Here is a 22,738-nt window from a genome sequence, read left to right as displayed (position 1 = left end):
CTTTTGTATCATGCCACTTGTTGTCATGCAGCACAATCCTTGTAGCCTTTTCAGTGTGGTTCTGGAGCTCTAGGAAGCATTCCAGGTCTCTTAGTACTGGCGGATCTGCTCGACGATGAGAAACGTACAAGAAGGATGGCCTGTGTGTTTGGGGAGTTGTGAGCAGTGCACCCTTAGGAACAGCTAGATGTCGAGACATGGGATGTGAAGGGCTTTTTTGTGAAACCTGTAGAATGTGGCAACTTGAAACAACTCAAGTATCTCCCTTCGAAAGCACGTTGGAGGTACTAAATAGAGGAAGAAACATGAGAGTCAGGGCTCTGCGGGCCATTTTGAATATAAGGCTGAAGGGAAACTTTATATTCCTCATTGGCCTTTAGAGAGTTTTGGGCTCAGTTCTCCCTGAGAAACTCTTTACTTGCGCATGTTCTCTTCATAGCACAATTGGCTTAGTGATGACAAGTGAGTTTCTAGGAAAGAAACTTGGAGGTTGCCATTCTTTGGTAGCTGCTCATCCTTCAGTAATCTGTAGTGAATGGGCGACCCCAAAGAACACTAGCCTCAAGCTAACGTTCCTCTTATTTCACACCACACTTTGGCATGCAGCAGAATCCATGTAGCGTTATTCAGTGTGGTTTTGAGCTCTAGGAAGCATTCCAGGTCTCTTAGTACAGGCGGGTCTGTACCAGGATGAGAAAACTACAGGCAGGATTGCCTGTGTGTTTGGTGAGTTGTGAGCAGTGCACCACTGGGAACAGCTAGATGCCGAGTCATGGGAAGTGATTGGCTTCTTTTCTTAGATTCCAGAAGGTAGTAAATTGAAACAACTCAAGTATCTCCCTTCTAAAGCACCTCGGAAGTACAACGTAGAGAAAGAAACAGCAGAGACAAGGCTCTGTGGGCCCTTTTGTATATAAGGCTTGAAGGGAAACATTATGTTCCTCATAGGGATTAAATAGTTGCGGGCTCAATTCTCCCTGAGAAACACTGTAGTTGAACATGTTCTCTTCATAGCACAGTTGCCTTTGTGATGACAAGTGAGTTTCTAGGAAAAAAATATGCAGGTTGCCATTCTTTGGTAGCTGCTCATCCTTCCGTAATCTGTAGTGAATCGGCGACCCCATTGAACACTAACCTCAAGCTAACTTTCCTGTTGTATCATGCCGCAGGTTGCAGGCAGCAGAATCCATGTAGCGTTATTCATTGTGGTTCTGGAGCTCTAGGTAGCATTCCAGGTCTCTTAGTACTGGCGGGTCAACACTAGGATGAGAAATGTATTAGAAGGACAGCCTGTGTGTTTGGGCCTTGGTCAGCAATGCAGCTTTGGGAAGAGCTAGATGCCGAGTCAGAGGCTATGAAGGGCTTCTTTGGTTAAACCTCTACATTTTTGCAAGTTGAAAGAACTCATGTATCTCCCTTCTAAAGCACCTTGGAGGTACAAAGTAGAGAAAGAATCAGCAAGGTCAATGCTCTGCTGGCCCCTTTGAAGATAAGTCTTGAAGGGAAACTTCATTTTCCTCTTTGGGATTTAGAGAGTTGGGGGCTCAATTCTCCCTGAGAAACACTGTAGTTGCACGTGTTCCCTTCATAGCACAATTGCCTTTGTGACGACAAGTGAGTTTCTAGGAAAGAAACTCGGAGTTTGCCATTCTTTGCTGGTGCTCATCCTTTGGTAATCTTCAGTGAATTGGTGACCCCGTTTGAGCACTAGCGTCAAGCTAACGTTCCTCTTGTATCATGCCACTTGTTGGCATGCAGCAGATTCCTTGTAGCCTTATTCAGTGTGGTTCTGGAGCTCTAGGAAGCATTCCAGGTCTCTTAGTACAGGCGGGTCTGTACCAGGATGAGAAAACTACAGGCAGGATTGCCTGTGTGTTTGGTGAGTTGTGAGCAGTGCACCACTGGGAACAGCTAGATGCCGAGTCATGGGAAGTGATTGGCTTCTTTTCTTAGATTCCAGAAGGTAGTCAGTTGAAACAACTCAAGTATCTCCCTTCTAAAGCACCTTGGAAGTACAACGTAGAGAAAGAAAGAGCAGAGACAAGGCTCTGTGGGCCCTTTTGTATATAAAGCTTGAAGGGAAACTTTATGTTCCTCATAGGGATTTAGAGAGTTGCGGGCTCAATTCTCCCTGAGAAACACTGTAGTTGCACATGTTCTCTTCATAGCAGAGTTGTCTTTGTGATGACAAGTGAGTTTCTAGGAAAGAAATATGGAGGTTGCCATTCTTTGGTAGCTGCTCATCCTTCCGTAATCTGTAGTGAATGGGCGACCCCAAAGAACACTCTCCTCAAGCTAACGTTCCTCTTGTATCATGCCGCAGGTTGCAGGCAGCAGAATCCATGTAGCGTTATTCATTGTGGTTCTTGAGCTCTAGGTAGCATTCCAGGTCTCTTAGGACTGGCGGGTCAACACTAGGATAGGCAACGTATTAGAAGGACGGCCTGTGTGTTTGGGCCTTTGTGAGCAATGCAGCTTTTGGGAAGAGCTAGATGCCGAGTCACAGGCTGTGAAGGGCTTCTTTGCTTAAACATCTACATTTTTGCAAGTTGAAAGAACTCATGTATCTCCCTTCTAAAGCACCTTGGAGGTACAAAGTAGAGAAAGAATCAGCCAGGTCAATGCTCTGCTGGCCCCTTTGAAGATAAGTCTTGAGGGAAACTTCATTTTCCTCTTTGGGATTTAGAGAGTTGGGGGCTCAATTCTCCCTGAGAAACACTGTAGTTGCACGAGTTCCCGTCATAGCACAAATGCCTTTGTGACGACAAGTGAGTTTCTAGGAAAGAAACTCTTAGTTTGCCATTCTTTGCTGGTGCTCCTCCTTTGGTAATCTTCAGGGAATTGGTGACCCCGTTTGAGCACTAGCGTCAAGCTAACGTTCCTCTTGTATCATGCCACTTGTTGGCATGCAGCAGATTCCTTGTAGCCTTATTCAGTGTGGTTCTGGAGCTCTAGGAAGCATTCCAGGTCTCTTAGTAGAGGCGGGTCTGTACTAGGATGAGAAAACTACAGGCAGGATGGCCTGTGTGTTTGGTGAGTTGTCAGCAGTGCACCACTGAGAACAGCTAGATGCCGAGTCATGGGAAGTGATTGGCTTCTTTTCTTACACTCCAGGAAGTAGTCAGTTGAAACAACTCAAGTATCTCCCTTCTAAAGCACCTTGGAAGTACAACGTAGAGAAAGAAACAGCAGAGACAAGGCTCTGTGGGCCCTTTTGTATATAAGGCTTGAAGGGAAACTTTATGTTCCTCATAGGGATTTAGAGAGTTGCGGGCTCAATTCTCCCTGAGAAACACTGTAGTTGAACATGTTCTCTTCATAGCACAGTTGCCTTTGTGATGACAAGTGAGTTTCTAGGAAAGAAATATGCAGGTTGCCATTCTTGGTAGCTGCTCATCCTTCCATAATCTGTAGTGAATCGGCGACCCCATTGAACACTAGCCTCAAGCTAACTTTCCTGTTGTATCATGCCGCAGGTTGCAGGCAGCAGAATCCATGTAGCGTTATTCATTGTGGTTCTGGAGCTCTAGGTAGCATTCCAGGTCTCTTAGTACTGGCGGGTCAACACTAGGATGAGAAATGTATTAGAAGGACAGCCTGTGTGTTTGGGCCTTGGTCAGCAATGCAGCTTTGGGAAGAGCTAGATGCCGAGTCAGAGGCTATGAAGGGCTTCTTTCGTTAAACCTCTACATTTTTGCAAGTTGAAAGAACTCATGTATCTCCCTTCTAAAGCACCTTGGAGGTACAAAGTAGAGAAAGAATCAGCAAGGTCAATGCTCTGCTGGCCCCTTTGAAGATAAGTCTTGAAGGGAAACTTCATTTTCCTCTTTGGTATTTAGAGAGTTGGGGGCTCAATTCTCCCTGAAAAACACTGTAGTTGCACGTGTTCCCTTCATAGCACAATTGCCTTTGTGACGACAAGTGAGTTTCTAGGAAAGAAACTCGGAGTTTGCCATTCTTTGCTGGTGCTAGTCCTTTGGTAATCTTCAGTGAATTGGTGACCCCGTTTGAGCACTAGCCTCAAGCTAACGTTCCTCTTGTATCATGCCACTTGTTGCCATGCAGCACAATCCTTGTAGCCTTATTCAGTGTGGTTCTGGAGCTCTAGGTAGCATTCCAGGTCTCATAGTACAGGCGGGTCTGTACTAGGATGAGAAAACTACAGGCAGGATGGCCTGTGTGTTTGGTGAGTTGTCAGCAGTGCACCACTGGGAACAGCTAGATGCCGAGTCATGGGAAGTGATTGGCTTCTTTTCTTACACTCCAGGAAGTAGTCAGTTGAAACAACTCAAGTATCTCCCTTCTAAAGCACCTTGGAAGTACAACGTAGAGAAAGAAAGAGCAGAGACAAGGCTCTGTGGGCCCTTTTGTATATAAAGCTTGAAGGGAAACTTTATGTTCCTCATAGGGATTTAGAGAGTTGCGGGCTCAATTCTCCCTGAGAAACACTGTAGTTGAACATGTTCTCTTCATAGCACAGTTGCCTTTGTGATGACAAGTGAGTTTCTAGGAAAGAAATATGCAGGTTGCCATTCTTTGGTAGCTGCTCATCCTTCCGTAATCTGTAGTGAATGGGTGACCCCATTGAACATTAGCCTCAAGCTAACATTCCTGTTGTATCATGCCGCAGGTTGCAGGCAGCAGAATCCATGTAGCGTTATTCATTGTGGTTCTGGAGCTCTAGGTAGCATTCCAGGTCTCTTAGTACTGGCGGGTCAACACTAGGATGAGAAATGTATTAGAAGGACAGCCTGTGTGTTTGGGCCTTGGTCAGCAATGCAGCTTTGGGAAGAGCTAGATGCCGAGTCAGAGGCTATGAAGGGCTTCTTTGGTTAAACCTCTACATTTTTGCAAGTTGAAAGAACTCATGTATCTCCCTTCTAAAGCACCTTGGAGGTACAAAGTAGAGAAAGAATCAGCAAGGTCAATGCTCTGCTGGCCCCTTTGAAGATAAGTCTTGAAGGGAAACTTCATTTTCCTCTTTGGGATTTAGAGAGTTGGGGGCTCAATTCTCCCTGAGAAACACTGTAGTTGCACGTGTTCCCTTCATAGCACAATTGCCTTTGTGACGACAAGTGAGTTTCTAGGAAAGAAACTCGGAGTTTGCCATTCTTTGCTGGTGCTCATCCTTTGGTAATCTTCAGTGAATTGGTGACCCCGTTTGAGCACTAGCCTCAAGCTAACGTTCCTCTTGTATCATGCCACTTGTTGCCATGCAGCACAATCCTTGTAGCCTTATTCAGTGTGGTTCTGGAGCTCTAGGAAGCATTCCAGGTCTCTTAGTACAGGCGGGTCTGTACTAGGATGAGAAAACTACAGGCAGGATGGCCTGTGTGTTTGGTGAGTTGTCAGCAGTGCACCACTGGGAACAGCTAGATGCCGAGTCATGGGAAGTGATTGGCTTCTTTTCTTACACTCCAGGAAGTAGTCAGTTGAAACAACTCAAGTATCTCCCTTCTAAAGCACCTTGGAAGTACAACGTAGAGAAAGAAAGAGCAGAGACAAGGCTCTGTGGGCCCTTTTGTATATAAAGCTTGAAGGGAAACTTTATGTTCCTCATAGGGATTTAGAGAGTTGCGGGCTCAATTCTCCCTGAGAAACACTGTAGTTGCACATGTTCTCTTCATAGCAGAGTTGTCTTTGTGATGACAAGTGAGTTTCTAGGAAAGAAATATGGAGGTTGCCATTCTTTGGTAGCTGCTCATCCTTCCGTAATCTGTAGTGAATGGGCGACCCCAAAGAACACTCGCCTCAAGCTAACGTTCCTCTTGTATCATGCCGCAGGTTGCAGGCAGCAGAATCCATGCAGCGTTATTCATTGTGGTTCTTGAGCTCTAGGTAGCATTCCAGGTCTCTTAGGACTGGCGGGTCAACACTAGGATAGGCAACGTATTAGAAGGACGGCCTGTGTGTTTGGGCCTTTGTGAGCAATGCAGCTTTTGGGAAGAGCTAGATGCCGAGTCACAGGCTGTGAAGGGCTTCTTTGCTTAAACATCTACATTTTTGCAAGTTGAAAGAACTCATGTATCTCCCTTCTAAAGCACCTTGGAGGTACAAAGTAGAGAAAGAATCAGCAAGGTCAATGCTCTGCTGGCCCCTTTGAAGATAAGTCTTGAGGGAAACTTCATTTTCCTCTTTGGGATTTAGAGAGTTGGGGGCTCAATTCTCCCTGAGAAACACTGTAGTTGCACGAGTTCCCGTCATAGCACAAATGCCTTTGTGACGACAAGTGAGTTTCTAGGAAAGAAACTCGGAGTTTGCCATTCTTTGCTGGTGCTCCTCCTTTGGTAATCTTCAGTGAATTGGTGACCCCGTTTGAGCACTAGCGTCAAGCTAACGTTCCTCTTGTATCATGCCACTTGTTGGCATGCAGCAGATTCCTTGTAGCCTTATTCAGTGTGGTTCTGGAGCTCTAGGAAGCATTCCAGGTCTCTTAGTACAGGCGGGTCTGTACTAGGATGAGAAAACTACAGGCAGGATGGCCTGTGTGTTTGGTGAGTTGTCAGCAGTGCACCACTGGGAACAGCTAGATGCCGAGACATGGGAAGTGATTGGCTTCTTTTCTTACACTCCAGAAAGTAGTCAGTTGAAACAACTCAAGTATCTCCCTTCTAAAGCACCTTGGAAGTACAACGTAGAGAAAGAAACAGCAGAGACAAGGCTCTGTGGGCCCTTTTGTATATAAGGCTTGAAGGGAAACTTTATGTTCCTCATAGGGATTTAGATAGTTGCGGGCTCAATTCTCCCTGAGAAACACTGTAGTTGAACATGTTCTTTTCATAGCACAGTTGCCTTTGTGATGACAAGTGAGTTTCTAGGAAAGAAATATGCAGGTTGCCATTCTTTGGTAGCTGCTCATCCTTCCATAATCTGTAGTGAATCGGCGACCCCATTGAACACTAGCCTCAAGCTAACTTTCCTGTTGTATCATGCCGCAGGTTGCAGGCAGCAGAATCCATGTAGCGTTATTCATTGTGGTTCTGGAGCTCTAGGTAGCATTCCAGGTCTCTTAGTACTGGCGGGTCAACACTAGGATGAGAAATGTATTAGAAGGACAGCCTGTGTGTTTGGGCCTTGGTCAGCAATGCAGCTTTGGGAAGAGCTCGATGCCGAGTCAGAGGCTATGAAGGGCTTCTTTGGTTAAACCTCTACATTTTTGCAAGTTGAAAGAACTCATGTATCTCCCTTCTAAAGCACCTTGGAGGTACAAAGTAGAGAAAGAATCAGCAAGGTCAATGCTCTGCTGGCCCCTTTGAAGATAAGTCTTGAAGGGAAACTTCATTTTCCTCTTTGGGATTTAGAGAGTTGGGGGCTCAATTCTCCCTGAAAAACACTGTAGTTGCACGTGTTCCCTTCATAGCACAATTGCCTTTGTGACGACAAGTGAGTTTCTAGGAAAGAAACTCGGAGTTTGCCATTCTTTGCTGGTGCTAGTCCTTTGGTAATCTTCAGTGAATTGGTGACCCCGTTTAGAGCACTAGCCTCAAGCTAACGTTCCTCTTGTATCATGCCACTTGTTGCCATGCAGCACAATCCTTGTAGCCTTATTCAGTGTGGTTCTGGAGCTCTAGGTAGCATTCCAGGTCTCTTAGTACAGGCGGGTCTGTACTAGGATGAGAAAACTACAGGCAGGATGGCCTGTGTGTTTGGTGAGTTGTGAGCAGTGCACCACTGGGAACAGCTAGATGCCGAGTCATGGGAAGTGATTGGCTTCTTTTCTTAGATTCCAGAAGGTAGTCAGTTGAAACAACTCAAGTATCTCCCTTCTAAAGCACCTTGGAAGTACAACGTAGAGAAAGAAAGAGCAGAGACAAGGCTCTGTGGGCCCTTTTGTATATAAAGCTTGAAGGGAAACTTTATGTTCCTCATAGGGATTTAGAGAGTTGCGGGCTCAATTCTCCCTGAGAAACACTGTAGTTGCACATGTTCTCTTCATAGCAGAGTTGTCTTTGTGATGACAAGTGAGTTTCTAGGAAAGAAATATGGAGGTTGCCATTCTTTGGTAGCTGCTCATCCTTCCGTAATCTGTAGTGAATGGGCGACCCCAAAGAACACTCTCCTCAAGCTAACGTTCCTCTTGTATCATGCCGCAGGTTGCAGGCAGCAGAATCCATGTAGCGTTATTCATTGTGGTTCTTGAGCTCTAGGTAGCATTCCAGGTCTCTTAGGACTGGCGGGTCAACACTAGGATAGGCAACGTATTAGAAGGACGGCCTGTGTGTTTGGGCCTTTGTGAGCAATGCAGCTTTTGGGAAGAGCTAGATGCCGAGTCACAGGCTGTGAAGGGCTTCTTTGCTTAAACATCTACATTTTTGCAAGTTGAAAGAACTCATGTATCTCCCTTCTAAAGCACCTTGGAGGTACAAAGTAGAGAAAGAATCAGCCAGGTCAATGCTCTGCTGGCCCCTTTGAAGATAAGTCTTGAGGGAAACTTCATTTTCCTCTTTGGGATTTAGAGAGTTGGGGGCTCAATTCTCCCTGAGAAACACTGTAGTTGCACGAGTTCCCGTCATAGCACAAATGCCTTTGTGACGACAAGTGAGTTTCTAGGAAAGAAACTCTTAGTTTGCCATTCTTTGCTGGTGCTCCTCCTTTGGTAATCTTCAGGGAATTGGTGACCCCGTTTGAGCACTAGCGTCAAGCTAACGTTCCTCTTGTATCATGCCACTTGTTGGCATGCAGCAGATTCCTTGTAGCCTTATTCAGTGTGGTTCTGGAGCTCTAGGAAGCATTCCAGGTCTCTTAGTAGAGGCGGGTCTGTACTAGGATGAGAAAACTACAGGCAGGATGGCCTGTGTGTTTGGTGAGTTGTCAGCAGTGCACCACTGAGAACAGCTAGATGCCGAGTCATGGGAAGTGATTGGCTTCTTTTCTTACACTCCAGGAAGTAGTCAGTTGAAACAACTCAAGTATCTCCCTTCTAAAGCACCTTGGAAGTACAACGTAGAGAAAGAAACAGCAGAGACAAGGCTCTGTGGGCCCTTTTGTATATAAGGCTTGAAGGGAAACTTTATGTTCCTCATAGGGATTTAGAGAGTTGCGGGCTCAATTCTCCCTGAGAAACACTGTAGTTGAACATGTTCTCTTCATAGCACAGTTGCCTTTGTGATGACAAGTGAGTTTCTAGGAAAGAAATATGCAGGTTGCCATTCTTGGTAGCTGCTCATCCTTCCATAATCTGTAGTGAATCGGCGACCCCATTGAACACTAGCCTCAAGCTAACTTTCCTGTTGTATCATGCCGCAGGTTGCAGGCAGCAGAATCCATGTAGCGTTATTCATTGTGGTTCTGGAGCTCTAGGTAGCATTCCAGGTCTCTTAGTACTGGCGGGTCAACACTAGGATGAGAAATGTATTAGAAGGACAGCCTGTGTGTTTGGGCCTTGGTCAGCAATGCAGCTTTGGGAAGAGCTAGATGCCGAGTCAGAGGCTATGAAGGGCTTCTTTCGTTAAACCTCTACATTTTTGCAAGTTGAAAGAACTCATGTATCTCCCTTCTAAAGCACCTTGGAGGTACAAAGTAGAGAAAGAATCAGCAAGGTCAATGCTCTGCTGGCCCCTTTGAAGATAAGTCTTGAAGGGAAACTTCATTTTCCTCTTTGGTATTTAGAGAGTTGGGGGCTCAATTCTCCCTGAAAAACACTGTAGTTGCACGTGTTCCCTTCATAGCACAATTGCCTTTGTGACGACAAGTGAGTTTCTAGGAAAGAAACTCGGAGTTTGCCATTCTTTGCTGGTGCTAGTCCTTTGGTAATCTTCAGTGAATTGGTGACCCCGTTTGAGCACTAGCCTCAAGCTAACGTTCCTCTTGTATCATGCCACTTGTTGCCATGCAGCACAATCCTTGTAGCCTTATTCAGTGTGGTTCTGGAGCTCTAGGTAGCATTCCAGGTCTCATAGTACAGGCGGGTCTGTACTAGGATGAGAAAACTACAGGCAGGATGGCCTGTGTGTTTGGTGAGTTGTCAGCAGTGCACCACTGGGAACAGCTAGATGCCGAGTCATGGGAAGTGATTGGCTTCTTTTCTTACACTCCAGGAAGTAGTCAGTTGAAACAACTCAAGTATCTCCCTTCTAAAGCACCTTGGAAGTACAACGTAGAGAAAGAAAGAGCAGAGACAAGGCTCTGTGGGCCCTTTTGTATATAAAGCTTGAAGGGAAACTTTATGTTCCTCATAGGGATTTAGAGAGTTGCGGGCTCAATTCTCCCTGAGAAACACTGTAGTTGAACATGTTCTCTTCATAGCACAGTTGCCTTTGTGATGACAAGTGAGTTTCTAGGAAAGAAATATGCAGGTTGCCATTCTTTGGTAGCTGCTCATCCTTCCGTAATCTGTAGTGAATGGGTGACCCCATTGAACATTAGCCTCAAGCTAACATTCCTGTTGTATCATGCCGCAGGTTGCAGGCAGCAGAATCCATGTAGCGTTATTCATTGTGGTTCTGGAGCTCTAGGTAGCATTCCAGGTCTCTTAGTACTGGCGGGTCAACACTAGGATGAGAAATGTATTAGAAGGACAGCCTGTGTGTTTGGGCCTTGGTCAGCAATGCAGCTTTGGGAAGAGCTAGATGCCGAGTCAGAGGCTATGAAGGGCTTCTTTGGTTAAACCTCTACATTTTTGCAAGTTGAAAGAACTCATGTATCTCCCTTCTAAAGCACCTTGGAGGTACAAAGTAGAGAAAGAATCAGCAAGGTCAATGCTCTGCTGGCCCCTTTGAAGATAAGTCTTGAAGGGAAACTTCATTTTCCTCTTTGGGATTTAGAGAGTTGGGGGCTCAATTCTCCCTGAGAAACACTGTAGTTGCACGTGTTCCCTTCATAGCACAATTGCCTTTGTGACGACAAGTGAGTTTCTAGGAAAGAAACTCGGAGTTTGCCATTCTTTGCTGGTGCTCATCCTTTGGTAATCTTCAGTGAATTGGTGACCCCGTTTGAGCACTAGCCTCAAGCTAACGTTCCTCTTGTATCATGCCACTTGTTGCCATGCAGCACAATCCTTGTAGCCTTATTCAGTGTGGTTCTGGAGCTCTAGGAAGCATTCCAGGTCTCTTAGTACAGGCGGGTCTGTACTAGGATGAGAAAACTACAGGCAGGATGGCCTGTGTGTTTGGTGAGTTGTCAGCAGTGCACCACTGGGAACAGCTAGATGCCGAGTCATGGGAAGTGATTGGCTTCTTTTCTTACACTCCAGGAAGTAGTCAGTTGAAACAACTCAAGTATCTCCCTTCTAAAGCACCTTGGAAGTACAACGTAGAGAAAGAAAGAGCAGAGACAAGGCTCTGTGGGCCCTTTTGTATATAAAGCTTGAAGGGAAACTTTATGTTCCTCATAGGGATTTAGAGAGTTGCGGGCTCAATTCTCCCTGAGAAACACTGTAGTTGCACATGTTCTCTTCATAGCAGAGTTGTCTTTGTGATGACAAGTGAGTTTCTAGGAAAGAAATATGGAGGTTGCCATTCTTTGGTAGCTGCTCATCCTTCCGTAATCTGTAGTGAATGGGCGACCCCAAAGAACACTCGCCTCAAGCTAACGTTCCTCTTGTATCATGCCGCAGGTTGCAGGCAGCAGAATCCATGCAGCGTTATTCATTGTGGTTCTTGAGCTCTAGGTAGCATTCCAGGTCTCTTAGGACTGGCGGGTCAACACTAGGATAGGCAACGTATTAGAAGGACGGCCTGTGTGTTTGGGCCTTTGTGAGCAATGCAGCTTTTGGGAAGAGCTAGATGCCGAGTCACAGGCTGTGAAGGGCTTCTTTGCTTAAACATCTACATTTTTGCAAGTTGAAAGAACTCATGTATCTCCCTTCTAAAGCACCTTGGAGGTACAAAGTAGAGAAAGAATCAGCAAGGTCAATGCTCTGCTGGCCCCTTTGAAGATAAGTCTTGAGGGAAACTTCATTTTCCTCTTTGGGATTTAGAGAGTTGGGGGCTCAATTCTCCCTGAGAAACACTGTAGTTGCACGAGTTCCCGTCATAGCACAAATGCCTTTGTGACGACAAGTGAGTTTCTAGGAAAGAAACTCGGAGTTTGCCATTCTTTGCTGGTGCTCCTCCTTTGGTAATCTTCAGTGAATTGGTGACCCCGTTTGAGCACTAGCGTCAAGCTAACGTTCCTCTTGTATCATGCCACTTGTTGGCATGCAGCAGATTCCTTGTAGCCTTATTCAGTGTGGTTCTGGAGCTCTAGGAAGCATTCCAGGTCTCTTAGTACAGGCGGGTCTGTACTAGGATGAGAAAACTACAGGCAGGATGGCCTGTGTGTTTGGTGAGTTGTCAGCAGTGCACCACTGGGAACAGCTAGATGCCGAGACATGGGAAGTGATTGGCTTCTTTTCTTACACTCCAGAAAGTAGTCAGTTGAAACAACTCAAGTATCTCCCTTCTAAAGCACCTTGGAAGTACAACGTAGAGAAAGAAACAGCAGAGACAAGGCTCTGTGGGCCCTTTTGTATATAAGGCTTGAAGGGAAACTTTATGTTCCTCATAGGGATTTAGATAGTTGCGGGCTCAATTCTCCCTGAGAAACACTGTAGTTGAACATGTTCTTTTCATAGCACAGTTGCCTTTGTGATGACAAGTGAGTTTCTAGGAAAGAAATATGCAGGTTGCCATTCTTTGGTAGCTGCTCATCCTTCCATAATCTGTAGTGAATCGGCGACCCCATTGAACACTAGCCTCAAGCTAACTTTCCTGTTGTATCATGCCGCAGGTTGCAGGCAGCAGAATCCATGTAGCGTTATTCATTGTGGTTCTGGAGCTCTAGGTAGCATTCCAGGTCTCTTAGTACTGGCGGGTCAACACTAGGATGAGAAATGTATTAGAAGGACAGCCTGTGTGTTTGGGCCTTGGTCAGCAATGCAGCTTTGGGAAGAGCTCGATGCCGAGTCAGAGGCTATGAAGGGCTTCTTTGGTTAAACCTCTACATTTTTGCAAGTTGAAAGAACTCATGTATCTCCCTTCTAAAGCACCTTGGAGGTACAAAGTAGAGAAAGAATCAGCAAGGTCAATGCTCTGCTGGCCCCTTTGAAGATAAGTCTTGAAGGGAAACTTCATTTTCCTCTTTGGGATTTAGAGAGTTGGGGGCTCAATTCTCCCTGAAAAACACTGTAGTTGCACGTGTTCCCTTCATAGCACAATTGCCTTTGTGACGACAAGTGAGTTTCTAGGAAAGAAACTCGGAGTTTGCCATTCTTTGCTGGTGCTAGTCCTTTGGTAATCTTCAGTGAATTGGTGACCCCGTTTAGAGCACTAGCCTCAAGCTAACGTTCCTCTTGTATCATGCCACTTGTTGCCATGCAGCACAATCCTTGTAGCCTTATTCAGTGTGGTTCTGGAGCTCTAGGTAGCATTCCAGGTCTCTTAGTACAGGCGGGTCTGTACTAGGATGAGAAAACTACAGGCAGGATGGCCTGTGTGTTTGGTGAGTTGTCAGCAGTGCACCACTGGGAACAGCTAGATGCCGAGTCATGGGAAGTGATTGGCTTCTTTTCTTACACTCCAGGAAGTAGTCAGTTGAAACAACTCAAGTATCTCCCTTCTAAAGCACCTTGGAAGTACAACGTAGAGAAAGAAAGAGCAGAGACAAGGCTCTGTGGGCCCTTTTGTATATAAAGCTTGAAGGGAAACTTTATGTTCCTCATAGGGATTTAGAGAGTTGCGGGCTCAATTCTCCCTGAGAAACACTGTAGTTGAACATGTTCTCTTCATAGCACAGTTGCCTTTGTGATGACAAGTGAGTTTCTAGGAAAGAAATATGCAGGTTGCCATTCTTTGGTAGCTGCTCATCCTTCCGTAATCTGTAGTGAATGGGTGACCCCATTGAACACTAGCCTCAAGCTAACATTCCTGTTGTATCATGCCGCAGGTTGCAGGCAGCAGAATCCATGTAGCGTTATTCATTGTGGTTCTGGAGCTCTAGGTAGCATTCCAGGTCTCTTAGTACTGGCGGGTCAACACTAGGATGCGCAATGTATTAGAAGGACAGCCTGTGTGTTTGGGCCTTGGTCAGCAATGCAGCTTTGGGAAGAGCTAGATGCCGAGTCAGAGGCTATGAAGGGCTTCTTTGGTTAAACCTCTACATTTTTGCAAGTTGAAAGAACTCATGTATCTCCCTTCTAAAGCACCTTGGAGGTACAAAGTAGAGAAAGAATCAGCAAGGTCAATGCTCTGCTGGCCCCTTTGAAGATAAGTCTTGAAGGGAAACTTCATTTTCCTCTTTGGGATTTAGAGAGTTGGGGGCTCAATTCTCCCTGAGAAACACTGTAGTTGCACGTGTTCCCTTCATAGCACAATTGCCTTTGTGATGACAAGTGAGTTTCTAGGAAAGAAACTCGGAGTTTGCCATTCTTTGCTGGTGCTCATCCTTTGGTAATCTTCAGTGAATTGGTGACCCCGTTTGAGCACTAGCCTCAAGCTAACGTTCCTCTTGTATCATGCCACTTGTTGCCATGCAGCACAATCCTTGTAGCCTTATTCAGTGTGGTTCTGGAGCTCTAGGAAGCATTCCAGGTCTCTTAGTACAGGCGGGTCTGTACTAGGATGAGAAAACTACAGGCAGGATGGCCTGTGTGTTTGGTGAGTTGTCAGCAGTGCACCACTGGGAACAGCTAGATGCCGAGTCATGGGAAGTGATTGGCTTCTTTTCTTACACTCCAGGAAGTAGTCAGTTGAAACAACTCAAGTATCTCCCTTCTAAAGCACCTTGGAAGTACAACGTAGAGAAAGAAAGAGCAGAGACAAGGCTCTGTGGGCCCTTTTGTATATAAAGCTTGAAGGGAAACTTTATGTTCCTCATAGGGATTTAGAGAGTTGCGGGCTCAATTCTCCCTGAGAAACACTGTAGTTGCACATGTTCTCTTCATAGCAGAGTTGTCTTTGTGATGACAAGTGAGTTTCTAGGAAAGAAATATGGAGGTTGCCATTCTTTGGTAGCTGCTCATCCTTCCGTAATCTGTAGTGAATGGGCGACCCCAAAGAACAGTCGCCTCAAGCTAACGTTCCTCTTGTATCATGCCGCAGGTTGCAGGCAGCAGAATCCATGTAGCGTTATTCATTGTGGTTCTTGAGCTCTAGGTAGCATTCCAGGTCTCTTAGGACTGGCGGGTCAACACTAGGATAGGCAACGTATTAGAAGGACGGCCTGTGTGTTTGGGCCTTTGTGAGCAATGCAGCTTTTGGGAAGAGCTAGATGCCGAGTCACAGGCTGTGAAGGGCTTCTTTGCTTAAACATCTACATTTTTGCAAGTTGAAAGAACTCATGTATCTCCCTTCTAAAGCACCTTGGAGGTACAAAGTAGAGAAAGAATCAGCAAGGTCAATGCTCTGCTGGCCCCTTTGAAGATAAGTCTTGAGGGAAACTTCATTTTCCTCTTTGGGATTTAGAGAGTTGGGGGCTCAATTCTCCCTGAGAAACACTGTAGTTGCACGAGTTCCCGTCATAGCACAAATGCCTTTGTGACGACAAGTGAGTTTCTAGGAAAGAAACTCGGAGTTTGCCATTCTTTGCTGGTGCTCGTCCTTTGGTAATCTTCAGTGAATTGGTGACCCCGTTTGAGCACTAGCGTCAAGCTAACGTTCCTCTTGTATCATGCCACTTCTTGGCATGCAGCAGATTCCTTGTAGCCTTATTCAGTGTGGTTCTGGAGCTCTAGGAAGCATTCCAGGTCTCTTAGTAGAGGCGGGTCTGTACTAGGATGAGAAAACTACAGGCAGGATGGCCTGTGTGTTTGGTGAGTTGTCAGCAGTGCACCACTGGGAACAGCTAGTTGCCGAGACATGGGAAGTGATTGGCTTCTTTTCTTACACTCCAGGAAGTAGTCAGTTGAAACAACTCAAGTATCTCCCTTCTAAAGCACCTTGGAAGTACAACGTAGAGAAAGAAAGAGCAGAGACAAGGCTCTGTGGGCCCTTTTGTATATAAGGCTTGAAGGGAAACTTTATGTTCCTCATAGGGATTTAGAGAGTTGCGGGCTCAATTCTCCCTGAGAAACACTGTAGTTGAACATGTTCTCTTCATAGCACAGTTGCCTTTGTGATGACAAGTGAGTTTCTAGGAAAGAAATATGCAGGTTGCCATTCTTTGGTAGCTGCTCATCCTTCCGTAATCTGTAGTGAATGGGTGACCCCATTGAACACTAGCCTCAAGCTAACATTCTTGTTGTATCATGCCGCAGGTTGCAGGCAGCAGAATCCATGTAGCGTTATTCATTGTGGTTCTGGAGCTCTAGGTAGCATTCCAGGTCTCTTAGTACTGGCGGGTCAACACTAGGATGAGAAATGTATTACAAGGACAGCCTGTGTGTTTGGGCCTTGGTCAGCAATGCAGCTTTGGGAAGAGCTAGATGCCGAGTCAGAGGCTATGAAGGGCTTCTTTGGTTAAACCTCTACATTTTTGCAAGTTGAAAGAACTCATGTATCTCCCTTCTAAAGCACCTTGGAGGTACAAAGTAGAGAAAGAATCAGCAAGGTCAATGCTCTGCTGGCCCCTTTGAAGATAAGTCTTGAAGGGAAACTTCATTTTCCTCTTTGGGATTTAGAGAGTTGGGGGCTCAATTCTCCCTGAAAAACACTGTAGTTGCACGTGTTCCCTTCATAGCACAATTGCCTTTGTGACGACAAGTGAGTTTCTAGGAAAGAAACTCGGAGTTTGCCATTCTTTGCTGGTGCTAGTCCTTTGGTAATCTTCAGTGAATTGGTGACCCCGTTTGAGCACTAGCGTCAAGCTAACGTTCCTCTTGTATCATGCCACTTCTTGGCATGCAGCAGATTCCTTGTAGCCTTATTCAGTGTGGTTCTGGAGCTCTAGGAAGCATTCCAGGTCTCTTAGTACAGGCGGGTCTGTACTAGGATGAGAAAACTACAGGCAGGATGGCCTGTGTGTTTGGTGAGTTGTCAGCAGTGCACCACTGGGAACAGCTAGATGCCGAGACATGGGAAGTGATTGGCTTCTTTTCTTACACTCCAGGAAGTAGTCAGTTGAAACAACTCAAGTATCTCCCTTCTAAAGCACCTTGGAAGTACAACGTAGAGAAAGAAAGAGCAGAGACAAGGCTCTGTGGGCCCTTTTGTATATAAGGCTTGAAGGGAAACTTTATGTTCCTCATAGGGATTTAGAGAGTTGCGGGCTCAATTCTCCCTGAGAAACACTGTAGTTGAACATGTTCTCTTCATAGCACAGTTGCCTTTGTGATGACAAGTGAGTTTCTAGGAAAGAAATATGCAGGTTGCCATTCTTTGGTAGCTGCTCATCCTTCCGTAATCTGTAGTGAATGGGTGACCCCATTGAACACTAGCCTCAAGCTAACATTCCTGTTGTATCATGCCGCAGGTTGCAGGCAGCAGAATCCATGTAGCGTTATTCATTGTGGTTCTGGAGCTCTAGGTAGCATTCCAGGTCTCTTAGTACTGGCGGGTCAACACTAGGATGAGAAATGTATTACAAGGACAGCCTGTGTGTTTGGGCCTTGGTCAGCAATGCAGCTTTGGGAAGAGCTAGATGCCGAGTCAGAGGCTATGAAGGGCTTCTTTGGTTAAACCTCTACATTTTTGCAAGTTGAAAGAACTCATGTATCTCCCTTCTAAAGCACCTTGGAGGTACAAAGTAGAGAAAGAATCAGCAAGGTCAATGCTCTGCTGGCCCCTTTGAAGATAAGTCTTGAAGGGAAACTTCATTTTCCTCTTTGGGATTTAGAGAGTTGGGGGCTCAATTCTCCCTGAAAAACACTGTAGTTGCACGTGTTCCCTTCATAGCACAATTGCCTTTGTGACGACAAGTGAGTTTCTAGGAAAGAAACTCGGAGTTTGCCATTCTTTGCTGGTGCTCATCCTTTGGTAATCTTCAGTGAATTGGTGACCCCGTTTGAGCACTAGCGTCAAGCTAACGTTCCTCTTGTATCATGCCACTTGTTGGCATCCAGCAGATTCCTTGTAGCCTTATTCAGTGTGGTTCTGGAGCTCCAGGAAGCATTCCAGGTCTCTTAGTACAGGCGGGTCTGTACCAGGATGAGAAAACTACAGGCAGGATTGCCTGTGTGTTTGGTGAGTTGTGAGCAGTGCACCACTGGGAACAGCTAGATGCCGAGTCATGGGAAGTGATTGGCTTCTTTTCTTAGATTCCAGAAGGTAGTCAGTTGAAACAACTCAAGTATCTCCCTTCTAAAGCACCTTGGAAGTACAACGTAGAGAAAGAAAGAGCAGAGACAAGGCTCTGTGGGCCCTTTTGTATATAAAGCTTGAAGGGAAACTTTATGTTCCTCATAGGGATTTAGAGAGTTGCGGGCTCAATTCTCCCTGAGAAACACTGTAGTTGCACATGTTCTCTTCATAGCAGAGTTGTCTTTGTGATGACAAGTGAGTTTCTAGGAAAGAAATATGGAGGTTGCCATTCTTTGGTAGCTGCTCATCCTTCCGTAATCTGTAGTGAATGGGCGACCCCAAAGAACACTCTCCTCAAGCTAACGTTCCTCTTGTATCATGCCGCAGGTTGCAGGCAGCAGAATCCATGTAGCGTTATTCATTGTGGTTCTTGAGCTCTAGGTAGCATTCCAGGTCTCTTAGGACTGGCGGGTCAACACTAGGATAGGCAACGTATTAGAAGGACGGCCTGTGTGTTTGGGCCTTTGTGAGCAATGCAGCTTTTGGGAAGAGCTAGATGCCGAGTCACAGGCTGTGAAGGGCTTCTTTGCTTAAACATCTACATTTTTGCAAGTTGAAAGAACTCATGTATCTCCCTTCTAAAGCACCTTGGAGGTACAAAGTAGAGAAAGAATCAGCCAGGTCAATGCTCTGCTGGCCCCTTTGAAGATAAGTCTTGAGGGAAACTTCATTTTCCTCTTTGGGATTTAGAGAGTTGGGGGCTCAATTCTCCCTGAGAAACACTGTAGTTGCACGAGTTCCCGTTATAGCACAAATGCCTTTGTGACGACAAGTGAGTTTCTAGGAAAGAAACTCGGAGTTTGCCATTCTTTGCTGGTGCTCCTCCTTTGGTAATCTTCAGGGAATTGGTGACCCCGTTTGAGCACTAGCGTCAAGCTAACGTTCCTCTTGTATCATGCCACTTGTTGGCATGCAGCAGATTCCTTGTAGCCTTATTCAGTGTGGTTCTGGAGCTCTAGGAAGCATTCCAGGTCTCTTAGTAGAGGCGGGTCTGTACTAGGATGAGAAAACTACAGGCAGGATGGCCTGTGTGTTTGGTGAGTTGTCAGCAGTGCACCACTGAGAACAGCTAGATGCCGAGTCATGGGAAGTGATTGGCTTCTTTTCTTACACTCCAGGAAGTAGTCAGTTGAAACAACTCAAGTATCTCCCTTCTAAAGCACCTTGGAAGTACAACGTAGAGAAAGAAACAGCAGAGACAAGGCTCTGTGGGCCCTTTTGTATATAAGGCTTGAAGGGAAACTTTATGTTCCTCATAGGGATTTAGAGAGTTGCGGGCTCAATTCTCCCTGAGAAACACTGTAGTTGAACATGTTCTCTTCATAGCACAGTTGCCTTTGTGATGACAAGTGAGTTTCTAGGAAAGAAATATGCAGGTTGCCATTCTTTGGTAGCTGCTCATCCTTCCATAATCTGTAGTGAATCGGCGACCCCATTGAACACTAGCCTCAAGCTAACTTTCCTGTTGTATCATGCCGCAGGTTGCAGGCAGCAGAATCCATGTAGCGTTATTCATTGTGGTTCTGGAGCTCTAGGTAGCATTCCAGGTCTCTTAGTACTGGCGGGTCAACACTAGGATGAGAAATGTATTAGAAGGACAGCCTGTGTGTTTGGGCCTTGGTCAGCAATGCAGCTTTGGGAAGAGCTAGATGCCGAGTCAGAGGCTATGAAGGGCTTCTTTCGTTAAACCTCTACATTTTTGCAAGTTGAAAGAACTCATGTATCTCCCTTCTAAAGCACCTTGGAGGTACAAAGTAGAGAAAGAATCAGCAAGGTCAATGCTCTGCTGGCCCCTTTGAAGATAAGTCTTGAAGGGAAACTTCATTTTCCTCTTTGGGATTTAGAGAGTTGGGGGCTCAATTCTCCCTGAAAAACACTGTAGTTGCACGTGTTCCCTTCATAGCACAATTGCCTTTGTGACGACAAGTGAGTTTCTAGGAAAGAAACTCGGAGTTTGCCATTCTTTGCTGGTGCTAGTCCTTTGGTAATCTTCAGTGAATTGGTGACCCCGTTTGAGCACTAGCCTCAAGCTAACGTTCCTCTTGTATCATGCCACTTGTTGCCATGCAGCACAATCCTTGTAGCCTTATTCAGTGTGGTTCTGGAGCTCTAGGTAGCATTCCAGGTCTCATAGTACAGGCGGGTCTGTACTAGGATGAGAAAACTACAGGCAGGATGGCCTGTGTGTTTGGTGAGTTGTCAGCAGTGCACCACTGGGAACAGCTAGATGCCGAGTCATGGGAAGTGATTGGCTTCTTTTCTTACACTCCAGGAAGTAGTCAGTTGAAACAACTCAAGTATCTCCCTTCTAAAGCACCTTGGAAGTACAACGTAGAGAAAGAAAGAGCAGAGACAAGGCTCTGTGGGCCCTTTTGTATATAAAGCTTGAAGGGAAACTTTATGTTCCTCATAGGGATTTAGAGAGTTGCGGGCTCAATTCTCCCTGAGAAACACTGTAGTTGAACATGTTCTCTTCATAGCACAGTTGCCTTTGTGATGACAAGTGAGTTTCTAGGAAAGAAATATGCAGGTTGCCATTCTTTGGTAGCTGCTCATCCTTCCGTAATCTGTAGTGAATGGGTGACCCCATTGAACATTAGCCTCAAGCTAACATTCCTGTTGTATCATGCCGCAGGTTGCAGGCAGCAGAATCCATGTAGCGTTATTCATTGTGGTTCTGGAGCTCTAGGTAGCATTCCAGGTCTCTTAGTACTGGCGGGTCAACACTAGGATGAGAAATGTATTAGAAGGACAGCCTGTGTGTTTGGGCCTTGGTCAGCAATGCAGCTTTGGGAAGAGCTAGATGCCGAGTCAGAGGCTATGAAGGGCTTCTTTGGTTAAACCTCTACATTTTTGCAAGTTGAAAGAACTCATGTATCTCCCTTCTAAAGCACCTTGGAGGTACAAAGTAGAGAAAGAATCAGCAAGGTCAATGCTCTGCTGGCCCCTTTGAAGATAAGTCTTGAAGGGAAACTTCATTTTCCTCTTTGGGATTTAGAGAGTTGGGGGCTCAATTCTCCCTGAGAAACACTGTAGTTGCACGTGTTCCCTTCATAGCACAATTGCCTTTGTGACGACAAGTGAGTTTCTAGGAAAGAAACTCGGAGTTTGCCATTCTTTGCTGGTGCTCATCCTTTGGTAATCTTCAGTGAATTGGTGACCCCGTTTGAGCACTAGCCTCAAGCTAACGTTCCTCTTGTATCATGCCACTTGTTGCCATGCAGCACAATCCTTGTAGCCTTATTCAGTGTGGTTCTGGAGCTCTAGGAAGCATTCCAGGTCTCTTAGTACAGGCGGGTCTGTACTAGGATGAGAAAACTACAGGCAGGATGGCCTGTGTGTTTGGTGAGTTGTCAGCAGTGCACCACTGGGAACAGCTAGATGCCGAGTCATGGGAAGTGATTGGCTTCTTTTCTTACACTCCAGGAAGTAGTCAGTTGAAACAACTCAAGTATCTCCCTTCTAAAGCACCTTGGAAGTACAACGTAGAGAAAGAAAGAGCAGAGACAAGGCTCTGTGGGCCCTTTTGTATATAAAGCTTGAAGGGAAACTTTATGTTCCTCATAGGGATTTAGAGAGTTGCGGGCTCAATTCTCCCTGAGAAACACTGTAGTTGCACATGTTCTCTTCATAGCAGAGTTGTCTTTGTGATGACAAGTGAGTTTCTAGGAAAGAAATATGGAGGTTGCCATTCTTTGGTAGCTGCTCATCCTTCCGTAATCTGTAGTGAATGGGCGACCCCAAAGAACACTCGCCTCAAGCTAACGTTCCTCTTGTATCATGCCGCAGGTTGCAGGCAGCAGAATCCATGTAGCGTTATTCATTGTGGTTCTTGAGCTCTAGGTAGCATTCCAGGTCTCTTAGGACTGGCGGGTCAACACTAGGATAGGCAACGTATTAGAAGGACGGCCTGTGTGTTTGGGCCTTTGTGAGCAATGCAGCTTTTGGGAAGAGCTAGATGCCGAGTCACAGGCTGTGAAGGGCTTCTTTGCTTAAACATCTACATTTTTGCAAGTTGAAAGAACTCATGTATCTCCCTTCTAAAGCACCTTGGAGGTACAAAGTAGAGAAAGAATCAGCAAGGTCAATGCTCTGCTGGCCCCTTTGAAGATAAGTCTTGAGGGAAACTTCATTTTCCTCTTTGGGATTTAGAGAGTTGGGGGCTCAATTCTCCCTGAGAAACACTGTAGTTGCACGAGTTCCCGTCATAGCACAAATGCCTTTGTGACGACAAGTGAGTTTCTAGGAAAGAAACTCGGAGTTTGCCATTCTTTGCTGGTGCTCCTCCTTTGGTAATCTTCAGTGAATTGGTGACCCCGTTTGAGCACTAGCGTCAAGCTAACGTTCCTCTTGTATCATGCCACTTGTTGGCATGCAGCAGATTCCTTGTAGCCTTATTCAGTGTGGTTCTGGAGCTCTAGGAAGCATTCCAGGTCTCTTAGTACAGGCGGGTCTGTACTAGGATGAGAAAACTACAGGCAGGATGGCCTGTGTGTTTGGTGAGTTGTCAGCAGTGCACCACTGGGAACAGCTAGATGCCGAGACATGGGAAGTGATTGGCTTCTTTTCTTACACTCCAGAAAGTA

Source organism: Balaenoptera physalus (genome assembly GCF_965194825.1).
Source record: "Balaenoptera physalus genome assembly, chromosome: 11".
NCBI lineage: Eukaryota > Metazoa > Chordata > Mammalia > Artiodactyla > Balaenopteridae > Balaenoptera > Balaenoptera physalus.
The sequence above is the reverse complement of the archived record's forward strand: the minus strand, read 5'-3'. Positions refer to the sequence as shown.